A 7,793-nucleotide genomic window follows, 5' to 3' on the forward strand; every position below is an offset into this window, starting at 1 on the left:
CTCCCTGATACGACCGGAAGTTCAGAACGTTGAAATTAGTAAAGTTATTCCAACCGATACGATGACTAGTAAAAATGGCAACGAAAAAAAAAAAAAACAACAAAAAAAACGACCCCCTCCTTGTAGAAAACTGCCCAGTTGAGGGTGAAGGAATTAATGCGTTGGGCCAATTTTTCGATATTTGTCGTTCGAGACGTCGAGCTTCAAAATGATACCGATTTCGTGAAAATCCGTCGCCTCTGTCGAAAGTTTTAGACATACATATATGCATTCATATACACACTTAATGATGATTGCTACGTCTTGTCAGACGAGTGCCACTCCCTCAGACACTTAATGTCTATGAGCCCAAAAATGAATTTTTTCTTAGTCCTACTGGTGAATTTACACGCTCAAGTAGGTATGATACTGAAGACGGTCATTGAGATCAATTGTTACATACTTCCAGTATTTCAAGCCTCCACGCGTTACAACTTTTCAATCACCACAGGACCATTTTTATAGACAAATGCCTGAAGGAGTATCTATACACAGATGATGTTACAGAGTCTTAGCTTTGTACGACAGCTAAGTCCCTCTCTCGGTTCAAAATGTTGAGATCCAGCAACAAGCAAGAGCAAGATAGCCAGCAACAAGTTAAACTGCAGACCAGCTTACTGGCTACTGGTCTCCCGCTTTATGGTTTTTTAAATCAGAGATTTGCTTCTCCTAGAAAGGTGCCTTCACCATGGCTTACTGGAGCCCTCTCTACCCTAACACACACATGCATACACATAAATATACACGGTGCTAGTTGGCAGTTGACCCGTAAAAAGGGTTCATTCGCCCTTTGGAAGGTCTTGTTTTTAATCCTTCAGGGAGACTAGCCACCCTCCTCACCAAACAAGTCTGGTGGGGGAACCAGTTTAGTTGCTGGTGACCCGAATGCACATGCATGGCCATGAAACATGACAGCTTCTTTATGTTAATAGTAAGTAGGTTGTAAGATACTATGTAAAGATCGTGTCAAGCTGGTCTAATGGTTATCGTACTTGACTCATTGTCTTTAGAAGAAGTCAGTTATCCTACGGCTGCTGCTGATATTCTCACAGACATATGGTACCAGTAGCATATGACATGACCTGACAATAATACACACTCAATACATACATACGTACATACATATACACACTTAATACATACATACATACATACATACATACATACACACATACATATACACACTTAATACATACATACATACATAGACAGGTGATATTTATATTATAGAAGACAATATTGAAATGAAACTCAAGTTTAAAAGTTTGTTTCAATAAAATTGTGTGATCTTTTCCGTCCTCGATTTTTCTAATTAACTCAAACAGTCTGTCGCACGTGCCCGTCCCTGTACCATGCCTTCTTTCAACATCCCGTTCTCTCCACGGTCCCTTTTATGATATTGTCTCATTTGCATAGAAACGGCGAGAGTCTGCGTTACTCGGGTGTGATCATCAAGTACAAAAGCAACTGCGAGTCGCCCTTTTTTTTCTTGTCAAGCGACCAAACCCTACAAATCACACACGCGCTTGCGCACACACGCGCGCGCACGCAACTCAGGTAAGTTACGAAACAAATAGGAAATCGTGGAACGAAATTGGGCGGGGGCACCAAGTTAACAAACACCATCTATTTCCTACCATCATCATGTCGTATGAATCCGAAGATTTTATTGTTGGCATTGGTTTCCCCGGTATTTTTCTAGTCAGAATTTTTTCTAGAAAGATATCGGGGATTACAGGAAGGATCACGTGAAGGTTGCCAACATCCTAAGTGAAAGTGATTATTTTTGTGAAATGAACTGGATTCGAAATTGGGACACTCAGTTCATTAGCCTCTATCGTTACTACTGATGGTGCGATATCAATATTTTTCTCGATTCCAATACAATTCCCGATTCCGATTCTGATTCTTTATAAATCTCTAAATATTTAACTCTAAAATGATTATTTTGTCCTGATTACCGTAAAAAACACATGTTAAATTGGGCAGAATATATTGTCTCAAACGTAAAATCACGCTTGTGGGTGGGGGGAGAGGTTAGGGTTATGGTGATTGTGGAGGGGGGGTGATCTATAAATTTTAGTTTTACTATTAGTTAAAATCAATAAATATTTATTATCTCATTATTACTACCAGCAGTGGAAGATTTTGTTTGAAACAAAATCAAATAAAAAGACAAAGGAATTGTTTTTGGCATTGGAAAATAGGCACAAATTTTTCTGATTCCGATACCGATTCTGATGCCCCCAAAAGTTCCGATTTTTCCGATTCGTGATTCCAATTAATCGTCTCAACACTAATGTATCTCTCTCTCTCTTTCTCTCTCTCTCTCTCTCTCTCTCTCTCTCTCTCTCTCTATATATATATATATATATATATATATATATAAGTAGGAATGAGTGCGTGTGTGTGAGGACACATCTCAATGTATATACTCAACAAATTTAATCTATACACTTGAAATTTTGCATATAGGGTATTCAGACATATGGAAAATCTTTAATCCGTTTTCATCCGGAAAAAAAGTGCAGCTAAGGGGTCAAAATTGAAAAATTATTACGTGGGTGGGTGGGGTCGTATTTTCGTCTGTTTCTCAACTGTTTCATGAATGCACATGCAGGGCCATGAAACATGACAGCTTCTTTATGTTAATAGTAAGTAGGTTGAAAGATACTTTGTAAAAATCGTGTCAAGCTGGTCTAATGGTTATCGTACTTTACTCATTGTCTTTAGAAGAAGTCAGTTATCCTACGGCTGCTGCTGATATTCTCACACATCCATATGCACTATATTATCCAGAGAGCCCCCCGCCCCCAAATGTACTCCCTTTTAATTGCACGTGCCAAATCTAAAATAATTAATTATCTTTGGGAAAATAAAATGCAGTCACTTTTGGACCGATTTTATAATATAATCAAACATACTTTCCATGGTTAGAGTGTATTTACAAGAACTTCTATGCAACATATTGCCACAAGATTACTTCCCTGATAGTTACACATGGTCATCTTTGAATCTAATATCAATAAACACTTGTCATAAATCGACCATAGAAGTCATCAAATTGTATTCATTCCATTCATTATTTTCAATCCTCTTATAATATTGATCATCATTCAACTCTTAAGTTTAAAATTAAGAAACGAAACAGAGAATGACCATCTTTCGTAATAGTCAGTCACTGTTGTTTTTGTTTTTTTCTACCTGAAACAAAGCATATGACCACTTTGATGTAGGGGGGGCTACTATCAGGGACCTAAGTTCCAGGGGTACTATGTAGGGAGTTTAGTAGCAAGATGTTTGTTCCCATTACACTTGAACTTCTGCATGTCAGTACAGTTGGGAAATCAGGAAACCGGAAGAGAATTCCAAAGTCCAGCCGTTCTGGGGAAGCAACTATTAGAGTAGAAGGCTCTCTTACATCTAGGAATCTCAACTGTGTAGGGGCGGGACTTTGCTGCTTGTCAGGTTTGTCGAGGGTATTTTCGTCGAGGGGGTACAAGTGCTTGTAGTTCGTCAGAGCATCCACCATTAAAATACTTGTAAAACAGGCAGAGGGATGCAACATTTCGTCGGTGGGACAGGGGCTGGAGTTTAGATGACAATTCAGGACCTGTTAGGTTGGCGATTCTCTTTTGGACCCTGTCCAGGAGGGAGAGACTTTATTCCGTGACGTCGGCAGGTCACGTGACATTAGTGGAACGGCCTTATATTTACGATGGTCACGGTAGTCTAGTATATCTTCGTTCGTAATGAAACCATCCTGAGCATAGTAAGTTTTAGTAAGGTTATTGTAACAGAGCGCGCGGACGAGCGTATGGCAGCTGTATGTAAATGGCCGAGCAGTGTGCGAAATGACGTCACAAGGAAGGAGAGAAAAAAAGTATAAACAGAAGATCGTGTGCGCAGACCCGGGGTCAGAGAGGGAGAGAGAGAGAGAGAGAGAGAGAGAGAGAGAGAGAGAGAGAGAGAGAGAGAGAGAGAGAGAGAGAAGCGGTATTGGAAAGAAATTCGAGAGACAGGAAATCACATCAGAGAAGGACAGAGAGAGATGTGATACGCACGGTAGCCGAGGGAGACAGGAAAATACCTGTAAAGAAAAGAAAATATCTGTAAAGACGGTTGTTTAACTAGGGAAAAAAGGTGAGCCGAGTTATTTCTTTTCTGGTGTTCCTTGCGACAGAGTCTACAACGTGTTGGGGCCCTTCATGTTAAAACGTGTGCAAAACATGGGTAACGTTGCATTATGTGACAAGACATATTTACATTTTGATGTTCCTTGCGACAGAGTCTACAACGTGTTGGGCCCCTTCATGTTGAAACGTGTGCAAAACATAGTTAACGTTATATTATGTGACAAGACATATTTACATTTTGGTGTTCCTTGCGACAGAGTCTACAACGTGTTGGGCCCCTTCATGTTAAAACGTGTGCAAAACATGGGTAACGTTGCATTATGTGACAAGACATATTTACATTTTGGTGTTCCTTGCGACAGAGTCTACAACGTGTTGGGCCCCTCATGTTAAAACGTGTGCAAAACATGGGTAACGTTGCATTATGTGACAGGACATTTTTGTGTTTCTTGAGACTCTCCGAAATACGGGTACGCGGTACGGGTACCCGATGTTTCCGTTAATCTTATATTTTAACTTTTGAGGAATTGTTGTATTTACAGGCACTAAACACCATGAGTTCATTTCGACGGGAACAGTTGGTATAATTCTGTACCTACCCTCCTCCCTTATTTACAGACACCGCAGACTGAAGCACTTGACTTAGACTTGGTCTTCGTTTCGGGTGGGGGTGGGGGAGACGCCACTCTATTACCGAGGAGATAAGTGTACTGTTTTATTGGTATATCTGACGTGTCCTATTTCAGTAGGGAGCGTGTAGGATAAAAAAAAATAAATAAAAATGAATAAAAAAAAAGAAAAGATGTGTAAAAATTCGAAGGCCTGATATTCTGAGGTAATTTCATAGCCTGCTGGAAATGTTGGGCTCCTTTTTTTCTCAGAGACGAGAAATCGGGTCTGGATAAGGAATATAACACACTAGCGAGAGGGCGGGGGAGGCTTTGCCCGGTCGTAAAATACGCTTAAATATGATATTTTAATTTGTCCAAATTTCGTATATATTATTATAGAGTCGTGATTTCAAAAGTAAAAAAAAAGAAAAGAAAGTATTTGAGTGCCATCAGCTAGAATTGAAACCGAAAACAAAACTGTACCATTCAAAGCTGGTGACGTTACCACTATACTAACGTGACACACATATGAACTGATTAAACATTAGGAATAAACTAGAATGAATGTACAAAATGTATAACATCTTTTTTCAATTTTAACCCCTTTTTGAACCCTTAAAAACTATTTGTGACAGCAATACTCCATACATGGGCGAATGGTGGCCTTAGAGAGGTACAGGATACTTTCAGGTGTCAGTAGTTTTCTAGCACGGTAGAGAGAGCCTACCTTCTTCTGGGGAGTTGAGCAGTGAGATATCTGTTCGCATTAGATTTAAACATCTGCATGTATATACAGTCAGGGAAGCAGGAAACAGGGAGGAAATTCCAAAGTCTAGTAGTACGAGAAGAGAAAATATCAGAGTAAAAGGCTTCATTTTTTTTTTTTTTACAAATGAGTCACCACTTATCAAGACCCGGAAGCTACGTGAGGATAATGGTTAATGAGTGTTCAGTGGTCAAGGGGAACATGTCGTAATAATCGTTAGTAGTGGAAATTTAGTAAATTGAATGAAATAAGAGGATGGCTCATTAAGAGTTTGTTTACGTTGAACTTGAAGACAACCATATTGTAGTCAGTTGGAAAGCAGGAAAACGGAACAGAGTTCCACAATCGTGAAGCTCCAAGAAAGAAGCTTTGTTCATGGAAACTATGGCATAGATAGGAACTCAGACGAGCATTTGCCATGAAAATAACGATAGAGACAGGCTCACAACGTTTCTTGTGAGAAAGAGGTTTCAAGGAAGAGAAAAGGGAATCCCCCACTAGGCTACGAAGTCTATTTTGAACTCTGTCAAGGCAGGATTAGCTATGCTAGCAGCTCCTGCCCAAATGTGGCAACAATACTCCATCTTTGGACGTACTTGGCTCTTATACAGATAGAGAATTGCATTAGCAGTGAGATAACTTGTGAAGTGGTAGAACAGTTCCACTACGAAATCCTATCATAAGTTGCTCGGTTGGTTAGCATTGCTAGATGGCATCGTCCTTTCGAGTTAAAACTCCTACTTGTGAGACATCGGTTTTGGGTTATTAGGTAGTTGGATGACCGCGTCCCTTGTTGAGACGAAGTAGGTTCATTTCACAGTCGGATATCGGCGTGGCTTGCTTGATCTATGTTGGTTAATAGCAATTCTTGTGTGCGGGGCGTTTACTCAGTTGGTAGAATGCTTGGCTCGCATGCAGGAGGCCCGGGTTTCGAATCCTGAGTTCGGATGTGTCTAACTGTTGAGCCCAAATGAGGGCGAAACTCAAGTGTTGGACTCCCTGTTCGTTGAGTGTCATGGCTCTTGTGGGTTGCGACGTTGTTTGGCTGTGGAATTTATTATATACAATCTCTCACATTCTGAAAATCATATATATATAGTAAGTTATAAAATATATATGGCAATTAAGCTACATGGAATATTCTGCGTTTCACCCTCTCTAGGATTCTCTAGTGGATTAAACGCGGAATATTCTGTGTAGCTTAATCGCCACATATATTTTATAACTTACTAACTAGCTCTACCTACGTATTGAGCACTATTGAAGTAAATACTTAAAGTTTACGCATAAATTTATATTCGTATATTAATTTATGTGAGTAAATGAAGTAGTTATACGTTGAATTCGAGCGAGTACAATGACAATCTAGAGTGTTCGCACGAGAAAAAATCGTGAACATTGAATAGACGCTAATTGACTGCCTTGGTTATAATTCCACAGTGTCCATCTTAAAGGGATTTGATAATTATAATTAAATCATAATTATTCATTTATACCGACAGACATTAGTGTTTCATGTTTACGCAATTATCAGTGTAGGTTACAATTTCTGCCGGTTATAGATATATGAGGACAACTGTCAATCTATATACTCAACGGATTTTTTAATCGACAGTGAAAAACTTTTTAATCAGTTTTCATCCGGACAAAAAGGGGCTACTAAGGGGTATAAATTGAAAAATTGCTACTAAGGGCGAAGAATGGGTCAGATATTTATCTGTTTGGGAACTGTTTCATGACTGCGTATGCGCGAATCGTTCACATGACAGCTTATTTATGTTAAGAATAAGTAGATTTGAAAACACTTTTTAAAGAACGTAGCAAGCTGGCCTATTGGTTATCGTACTTGACTGACTTTCTTTAGGTTTTGGTTTCGAACTCAGCTCGAGTATTTTTTTTTTTACTTACAAAAAGTGAACTGTTCAGAAAAAACATAATACTCGCATGCACATGTCTCAGTTTCTTTCCGTTTTTTTTTTTTACTTGATTTTTTTTTTTTAAGGAATTTAACATAACGTTAGCAACACCTGGTAGATCTGCTTATATATATATATATATATATATATATATATATATATATATATATATATATATATATAGGTAGGTAGGTATTTAATTATTATAGTAAAAAAATAATTATATATATATATACATATATATATGAACAAATGATTAATAAAACATGTTAAAAGACATCTTTTATATATATATATATATATATATATATATATATATATATAT

This window comes from Euprymna scolopes, chromosome 41, assembly GCF_053919585.1.
Source record: "Euprymna scolopes isolate OS-2025 chromosome 41, ASM5391958v1, whole genome shotgun sequence".
Lineage (NCBI taxonomy): Eukaryota > Metazoa > Mollusca > Cephalopoda > Sepiida > Sepiolidae > Euprymna > Euprymna scolopes.